At 58.7% G+C, this 8960-nt stretch overlaps 1 pseudogene; it reads left to right on the forward strand.

Moving 5' to 3' along the window:
• The first annotated feature begins 712 nt into the window (after nucleotides 1-712).
• LOC125092679 (ATP-sensitive inward rectifier potassium channel 12-like) lies at nucleotides 713-5754 on the forward strand (annotated as a pseudogene).
• Nucleotides 5755-8960: the final 3206 nt, after the last annotated feature.

Consider the following 8960-nt stretch of genomic DNA (forward strand, 5'->3'; position numbering starts at 1 on the left):
TGTCTGTCTTACTGGCACACGGTTCGGGGCCTGAAGGACTGAGACGGGAACTCAGTGTCAGGCTTGTGGTTTGACCCTGGGGCCTGGGGACAGGGGTCGGTTTCTCTTCCACATTCTAGACTGGGAACTTGCTGCTTAGGGGCCATGTGACCCTGGGCAAGTGACTCAGTCTGAGTTTCAGTTTCTTCATCTGGAAAATGGGGATAATAGTCATAAGGTTGTTGCAGGAATTAAGTGAGGTCACTGGGGCTCCTCGAACTGGGCCGGGCACGCAGAGAGCACACAGCAGGCATTGGTCAGTGCGCTCCTGCCTCCGAAGCGCTCCGGCCAGCGGAAAGGCCTGGGGTGGGCTTCACCTCCTCCTGCTCTTGTAGCTAGTGCTTTCTTGACATCTGAGACTGGGGCCCCCGCCTTGCCCTCTTTCTCTGCTGGATGTTGCCGAAACCTGAGGTGCCCAGAGCCTCAGGGGACAGGCCATGGGGTGTCCTGCTCCATCCGGAGGCACCTCCTGGTGACTTCTGGGCCCCATCTTTGGGTCATATGGTTGCTGCCTCTCTAAAAGCTCCCAGCCCAGGCCCTGTTGAGCTCCAAACGCCCCAGTGGCTGGGAGTCTGTCTGTGTCCACAGAGCTGTGGCTGGCAGAGAAGTGGGCTCAAGAGACAGCAGGGCTGGGGACAGCTTCTCCATCTCCCGGAGGTGTCTGTGTCTGTGCACTGCACCGTCCCCTTCTCTGCCTGCTGGACTTGCCTCGCTACCCACCTTCAGTGTCGAAGTCACCTCGTCTAGCTCAGGTAGCTCACCCCGGAGCCTCTCTCCCACTTCCCTCCAGACAACGCCTCGGGTCCCCACTGGGCGATCTGGGCATCTACCAATAGTGATCCTAACCCTTGCCTTTACTGTCTCATCCAAGCCCATGAACTGCTTTGTGACCTGGGACAGGTCTCAGCCTCAGTTCTCAAATCTATGAAATGGGGAGCTGGTCTCCTTACTTGCTGAGGCCTCTTGTAGCAAAACAAATCTAATAACATTTCTTTTCTGATCTAACTGTATGCATCCACTGAGCAAGACTGTAGGCAACCGGCCTACATATCCCTGGTTGGGGATGTTGTCTGACATTTCTTTTTTTTTCTTTTAAGATTTTATTTATTTTATTTGACAGACAGAGATTACAAGTAGGCAGAGAGGCAGGCAGAGAGAGAGAGGAGGAAGCAGGCTCCCTGCTGAACAGAGAGTCTGATGCGGGGCTCGATCCCAGGACCCCGGGATCAAGACCTGAGCTGAAGGCAGAGGCTTTAACCCACTGAGCCACCCAGGTGCCCCTGTCCCACATTTCTTAAATCGAGTCTTTAAAGATGTCAAGGCTGCATGACCTTCTTGCCACACCTGTGTTTGCCTATGTGGAGTGTCCTTGGGACGATTGTCAAGTTTGTGGTGCTGGGGTTTTTACTCATGGGTCCTCTTCCGGATCTTTCTTTGTGGAGCTGCATTCACCAAGAGCCTGGGAGGGACTCCCCACACCCCTAGCATCACATGCACACACACACACACACACACACACGCACGCACACGTACATGCATACATATACACACATGGCAGGACGGGACCATGGAAAGCTGAGGACTGGACCAATACCTGGAGCTCCAACTCTGTCTCTAAACCTTAGTTTCTGGGTGACTGCTCATAGTCTCAGTTGCTAGCTGAGAAACAAGGGAGTAAGTGTGAACGTGAACCTATTGATTTTCTGTGTGGTTTGAGGGGGAACATCAACAGAAGAGGGGTTTCCCAAGCCTGCGTGACACAGTCTGGGTGGGTCCCCAGTGCCCAGCCCAGGGAGAAACACCAGGAGTCACCACAGTTCCCATCCCGGCCTGGGAGCTGGCCAGGTGTGGGGCTCCCCAGCTGATGGGAGCAGAGTGCCAGGCTGGGCTCTCTGGCCTTTGATTCTTCTGATTCTCTCCCTTGCAGGACTCGAGCTGCTCAGAGCCCCAGTTGGAGCAGCCATGACCCACTGGACGTCCCTCCAGGCATCCAGGCCACATAAACTTGCCCCCTGAGGTCCAGTGGCCTGCCGCCAGCATCTAAGTACCCGGGCCCTGGCCTCCTCTGCCTGGAGGGCCCAGGAATCTGGGGTCGAGCCATCTTCTTGGCGCAGTACCCGGGGTCCCCACCACCCCCGGTCCCTGCCTCCTGGCCCAGGCAGAAGCAGCGTCCACCATCACAGCCCCAGGCCTCAGCTCCTCAGACCTATGGTGAGGTGGTCAGCTGGAGTAGCTGTGGGGGGGCGGTGGCAGTGTGAGAAGAGGCCTCCACAGAGCCTGATGTGCCCACGGCAGGAGACCTCGCATTAGCTAGACTGGTTCAAATTTCCGTTCTCCTGCTTATAGGCTGTGTGGCTTTGGGGAAGTCACTTAACCTCTCTGAATCTCCATTCATGGTAGAAGCAATGATGGCAGCCACCTTCTTGGGGTTTTGCAAGAATAATCTAAGACCATTTGCTAATGTGTCTGGCCTGCTTTCTCTGCAGTTTGAGGAGTGGGCAGTAAGGGCCGTGAGTGTTACATACGAGCCTGCTCTGGGGATTCAGAAGCATCTGGTAATGGAGACAGACCCTAGGAGGGATGTGCAGCCTGGCTGCTCATGTGGACTTCTCCCTCACCTGTCTCCCAGGTGTTCGAAGCAGAGGTCAGATATTGTGCTCTCTCTGAGGCCCTGGCTGCACCTGGTCACACAGACAGGGGCTAAATCCCAGTGTTGCCTCCCCCTGGTTGTGTCACTTCTAGTTTCTGGGTTTCTGGTGGGTGCTCGGCCACCTGCCTCTGCTTCTGGACCAGCTGCCCTGGGACCTTCTTATCTGGGGCCTCATTGTCTTCTGGGCACTTGAGGGCTCCCAGCTTTGTCTAACACTGCCCTCCCGGTGTGATCAGGTGGGGATTTGGGGTGGATGGGGTCCCCAGTGGTGGAGAGGAGTATGCCCGACTCAGCATCCTGGCCAGGCCAGCCGGCCAGGGTTCTCCCCCTCCTTCCAGCTCAGCCCTGCTGAGCCAGGCTGAGGGCCTGAGCACCTGCAGCCCTGACGCTAAGGGCTAGGTGGCCTCAGTGCCCACAGTCCAGGCGGCACCGTGGCCTCTGGCCTGCAGGTGCCTCGGCCTGGCACCAACAGGCCAGCCCGGACCCAGGAGGCCCTGGGGGAGGGGCCGCTGCCAGCCCGTCTGGGGGCTGAACGTGGGGTATGGGCCTGAAAGCAGTGTGTCCGGCTGCAGGTGTCATGCCGTGGGATGCCTGAGACAGCTTGGTGTGCGTACATGTGTGTGTGTGCATGTGTGCGACAAGCCCACCAAGTGCTCCCCTGAATGGGCCAAGAACAGTGGCGCTCTGAGTGTTCCCTACATGCTGTCATTTAGAGCTGAAAAAGGCAGTGATGGGAAGGCCACTGGGATGGGGTCAGTCAGTGACCCCTCTGGGCACTGACCCATGGACCCCCTCCTAGTTATGGATGGAGGCTGTGGTATATGGGCGCTTAGAGTGGGTGCCATGGGGCACAGGGCTCGAGCATCAGGAGGGCATCCTCGGGGCCAGGCTCTGCTCGAGGCCCGGGGGGTAAGACAGCAGTGAACCACACAGCAAACTCACGACGCTCGGGAGGCCAGTGGTCTCACAGTGGGATCGGTGGGTGAGGGCAACCCCAGGCCTGTCCTTCCCGTTACTGTTACTACTGTTACAGTGTCAGAGGTCGGTGCTTTGGGGTTACCATGAGGACCTGGGTGAGGGGTTACAGTCTCCCATGGGTTCAGGAACCTGCTCCTGGGCACGGAGGCCAGGGACTGAGGGAGGTGAGGCAGCGGGAGGGTGTCTGGACCGAGAGTGTGAGGGCCCGTCCTGAGGAGCAGTGCACAGGCTGGGAGCTGTAGCGGGTGAGAGGAGGCGCCTGGGCCTGAGAGCTGAGGGGCCCCGGACTCCATTCACGTGGACCTCGCAGGTGCCAGCAGAGACTGGCTTTGAGCAGAGGACAGCCAGGCTCCCCCACTGCCTCTGGACCGGGGTGGGGGCTGGAGCACAAAGGCTGGCGAGGTGGCCGCCATGCTGGTCCAGGTGGGTGATGACAGGGACTCAGGCCACGGCGGTGGGAGAAGAGGTAGGATTGTAATACACTTTGGAAGCAGAGCCTTTGTTGGGGGGTGCTCACATGGGCTGAGGATGAAGCCAAGGCTTTTGGCCAGAGCTCCTGGGAGGCTCCAGGTCTGTTTTCCAAGCCGAGAAGGAGGGTGAGGGGCTGGGTGAGGAGGGAAGATGGAGAGCTCAGTGGGGGGTGAGTTAGGGTGCAGACAGCCACCCGCCAAGGCCCAGGGCCCCAGGTGTGGATAGAAGCCTGGGCCGGGCTGGCCTGTTCCGCCAGCCCCTCTGTCTTCTCTGTTGCAGGAGCCACCCCCCGTGGAGCCAGCCCGGGGGCGAGCCAGGGCCCCTCCATCCCCGGGATGTCCTCGGCCGGCAGGGCCAACCCCTACAGTATCGTGTCATCGGAGGAGGACGGGCTGCACCTGGTCACCATGTCGGGGGCCAACGGCTTCGGCAACGGCAAGGTGCACACGCGGCGCCGGTGCCGGAACCGCTTCGTCAAGAAGAACGGCCAGTGCAACATCGAGTTCGCCAACATGGATGAGAAGTCGCAGCGCTACCTGGACAACATGTTCACCACCTGCGTGGAAATCCGCTGGCACTACATGCTGCTCATCTTCTCGCTGGCCTTCCTCGCCTCCTGGCTCCTGTTCGGCGTCATCTTTTGGGTCATCGCCGTGGCGCACGGCGACCTGGAGCCGGCCGAGGGCCGTGGCCGCACGCCCTGCGTGATGCAGGTGCACGGCTTCATGGCGGCTTTCCTCTTTTCCATCGAGACGCAGACCACCATCAGCTACGGGCTGCGCTATGTGACGGAGGAGTGCCCAGTGGCCGCGTTCATGGTGGTGGCGCAGTCCATCGTGGGCTGCATCATCGACTCCTTCATGATCGGCGCCATCATGGCCAAGATGGCTCGGCCCAAGAAGCGGGCGCAGACGCTGCTGTTCAGCCACAACGCTGTGGCGGCCCTGCGTGACGGCAAGCTCTGCCTCATGTGGCGCGTGGGTAACCTGCGCAAGAGCAACATTGTGGAGGTGCACGTGCGGGCGGCTCATCAAGCCGCGGGTCACCGAGGAGGGCAAGTACATCCCGCTGGACCAGATCAACATCGACGTCGGCTTTGACAAGGGCCTCGACCGCATCTTCCTTGTGTCCCGCATCACCATCCTGCATGAGATTGACGAGGCCAGCCTGTTTGGCATCAGCCAGCAGGACTTAGAGACAGATGACTTCGAGGTCATGGTCATCCCGGAGGGCATGGTGGAGGCCACGGCCATGACCACGCAGGCCCACAGCTCCTACCTGGCCAACGAGATCCTGTGGGGCCACCGCTTCGAGCCTGTCCTCTTCGAGGAGAAGAACCAGTACAAGATCGACAACTCCCACTTCCATAAGACCTACGAGGTGCCCTCCACACCCCACTGCAGCGCCAAGGACCTGGTGGAGAACAAATTCCTGCTGCCCAGTGCCAACTCCTTCTGTTACAAGAACGAGCTGGCTTTCCTGAGCTGTGATGAGAGGACGAAGCAGATGGAGACCAGGATGGCCATAGCCCCCAGGCCCGGCATGACTTTGACAGACCTCAGGCCGGTGGTGGCGGCCTCAAGCAGTGGCCTTACAGACGGGAGTCAGAGATCTGAGCCACCATGGGCCAAGGGGCAGCATCCACCCCACCAGGGAAAGGCCTGGTGTCCCTCGAGGGCCCTGGGTTTGAGCAGAACAGGCCAGGTGCCCCGGTTGCAGACTCAGTAGTGTTTTAGATGTTTTGTTTCTTCACAGTGGACTGGGAAGGTTGGCAGGAGAATGGGTGACCAAAGCGGGCCGCCGCTGGCCTCAGAGGCCAGAGCAGGTGCAGGGAGGTAGCCTCTTGGGGTCCGGGCCAGGAGCCAGGGGCTTCTGTCTGAGACTAGAACTGCGGCCTGCCCAGAGATGTCTCAGTGGCCATCCAGCCTCTGTGGGTGAAGGCTGGCAGGCTGCAGGGCACCTCGCTGGTTTTTAACTTGGGGAGAAACACTGGTTTTGGCTTTCTAAACTGTAGCTTGAGTAAGACTGTTTACAAAAAAAAAAAAAAAATTAACACGTGATTGACAAAAAAATTTAATTTCTGGGGATTATAAAAATGGAAAGTGAGAATTCCATTGGTCTGCCGAGATGCAGGCATTAGATGGGGGCTCCACGAGGTTCCCTGAGGCTGGACAGGCCTCTCCTCCGTGAAGGCCAAGTGTGTGCTGGGCGGCGCCATCCGCACGTGCAAGCGCGGGGCTCATCTCTGGTTCCTTCTGCTCACGGGCGGATTGGATGATGTTTGTGATGGAAAAACCAAGACCATGTTAATTATCATAATAAAAGCTTTCCAGAGTCACAGAGATGGGGGTAGGGGCTGGGAAAAAAAAACTAGTTTGAGCTTTTTTGTACCTTAGAGGTGCGTCTCAGGGCTGGATATGGGACCTGCCTGCCATGGAGGGTCCGCTCTCCCCACCCCCACCAGATTTTCCTGTTTTCCTTCTCTCCTTTTCTGCCCAATAGCCTCCACCCTTTCCGCAGTGAGGGATGCTTGGAAAATGTTGGAGTAGATGGCTCCATGGGAAGGGAGAGAGGGTTCCCAGATGCCCAGGAAGCAGATTGGCCCTATTCCCATGGGACCCCAGTATGAGTCGTGCCTTTGGGACCCCAGGTGGACCAGCCCCAGTTGTTTCTGTTTTTCTCGGACTCACCGGTCCTCCCAGCTGCCCCCGATTCCACCATGAAGTCCTCACTAGCCTGTGTGTCTGCAGAGGTGGGCTGTCTTGGCCTGCTCTCTGCACCTGGGGCAGCCTAGGTGAGTACAGAGGCGTCCCAGCCTGGCTGTCCCCGCTGAAGGGAAGAGGAATGATCTTAGAAGAGGTGTGCAGTTGTCAGCCAAGATGACCGGGAGTGGCGCTTGCATCCAGGCAGCCTCATCAGGAAGAAGTTTGCAGCTATTGGCTCTGCTGGCCCAGAAGCAGGCCCCTGGGCCACGGGCTGCCCAGCGTGGGCTTGTTCTTGGTAGAGGACACAGCTGGCAGGGATGGAGCGGGCCAGGTCCTTCCCAGGACAGCTAAGAATTCTGTCCTCTCGAATGACCAGGCCTGTAAGGAAGTCCTTAATTAGAAAGCCCGTATGTGTCTCCCTAGCCTGCCAGCCTCGGCCACCCCGAGCTGTGCCCTCCAAGACAGCTAGGCACCCAGGACCCTGGCCCAAGTGGGGAAACTGAGGCAGGCCGCAAGGTCACGCAGTCGGTGGGTGGGTCTTGGGAGGCCGGGGGAGGCCAGGGGCCTGGCGTGAGGGTTCTTGCCTCTCCCCTCCTCTTCTACCCATCCCCAGGGCAGCTGGAGACCTGGCCTGAGGTCGGAGGCCTTGGAGGGTCTGGGCATGAGCTATCGGTTCCCACCCATAGACACCCCGTGTCCGTGCCCTGAGGGATACCTGACTCCCAGCATCCTGCCCTAGCCTCAGGCCCCAGCCTCATCTCCTGCTGGGGTGCTTCAGGCCGCGGAGGTAGCTCTTTCTGCTCAGGATCTGCTGGGGGTGCCTCAGCTCCTTCCCAGCCCAGGGCCTGGCTTCCAGCCCCGAGCCTAGCTGGCTTTCTCCATTTCAGCTCTGGGGGCCAAGAGTAGAGTTGATATGGAAGGGCTCACCTGCCCGCCCCCTCCCAGACTGTCAGGCTGAACGGGGGAGGGATGAGATGGCCCCAGTCACTTGGGGCCGGCACAGGGGCCTGTGTTCTGCTCTGCCTGGCCGCAGGAGAGCCTTACAGGGCTGGGTGGGGCAGGCTTCCACTGCTACCATCTGGAGCAGAGCCCAGAGCCTCTGGGTCCCCCAAGGCCCCTGCCACCTCAGTGGCTTGGTGCACCTCCTCTCAGGCCTACCCCCTCCCAGGCCCACGCAAGACAGTTCAGCCCCAGACCCTGCGGGAGAGCAGCCCTGAGCTGCCTTTCATCTCTCGCCAGAGGCAGATACTGCGTTTTCAAACTCTTCTGCCCTCTTTTTTTTTTTCTTCCCTGTATTTATTTATTTATTTATTTATTGCTTGTGCTAAAGACCAAAATAGTCTCCCTTTTTAGTGCACTTGAAACGGGAGGGTGGATGGGAGGAGCCGTGTGTGTGCAGAGCAAGGATCCCGTTGTCCCTGGGGAGTGTGTGCTGGAGGGTGTGTGTGTTTGCCCATGTATGTGTGAGTGTGTGTGTGTGTGTGTGTGAGTGTACATGATATCTGGTCTGTGTGCTGTGCAGGTGTGTCTAGCCATATACTCCCACCCTCGCCCTCCCAGGCACTGGGATTTCCAAGAAGTTTCTCGACAGCCAGAGCCAGGAGGTGTGGAGGTTGGAGTGGGCCAAGAATGTGGCCTCTGGTGCCCTCCTCCCTGACACACTGAGCTGCTTACGTGTGAAAGGGGCTGTGCTGGCGGTGTGTGTGTGTGTGTGTGTGTGTGTGTGTGTGTGTGTGAGCACCAAGTGTGTGGCATCACATGCACCATCATCTCATCTCTGTACAATCGTATGTGTGCAAATATAGCTTTGCCTGAGTGCAGGAGCGTGTGGACCCACAGTTCGTGGGAGTGCTGTGCAGGTGTGTGCCCATGAGGATCTTCCTGTGTGTGTGAGTCTGGGCTGACGACATATATGCGGTATGTGTGTATAGTACACACATGCATAGCTCTCTGTGTATTTGCCCACAGGTGCATGTGTGTGAGTGTGTGTTTTATATGCAGGTTTGGTGTACTGTTCGCCAGGCTATGGGGCCAGGCACACAGGGCGCAGGACGGACACCAGCTGTGACCATGGGCACGGCTGAACCCAGCAGTCCTGCCGGCCCTGTGCCCTGATT

This window comes from Lutra lutra, unplaced genomic scaffold (genome assembly GCF_902655055.1).
Source record: "Lutra lutra unplaced genomic scaffold, mLutLut1.2, whole genome shotgun sequence".
Lineage (NCBI taxonomy): Eukaryota > Metazoa > Chordata > Mammalia > Carnivora > Mustelidae > Lutra > Lutra lutra.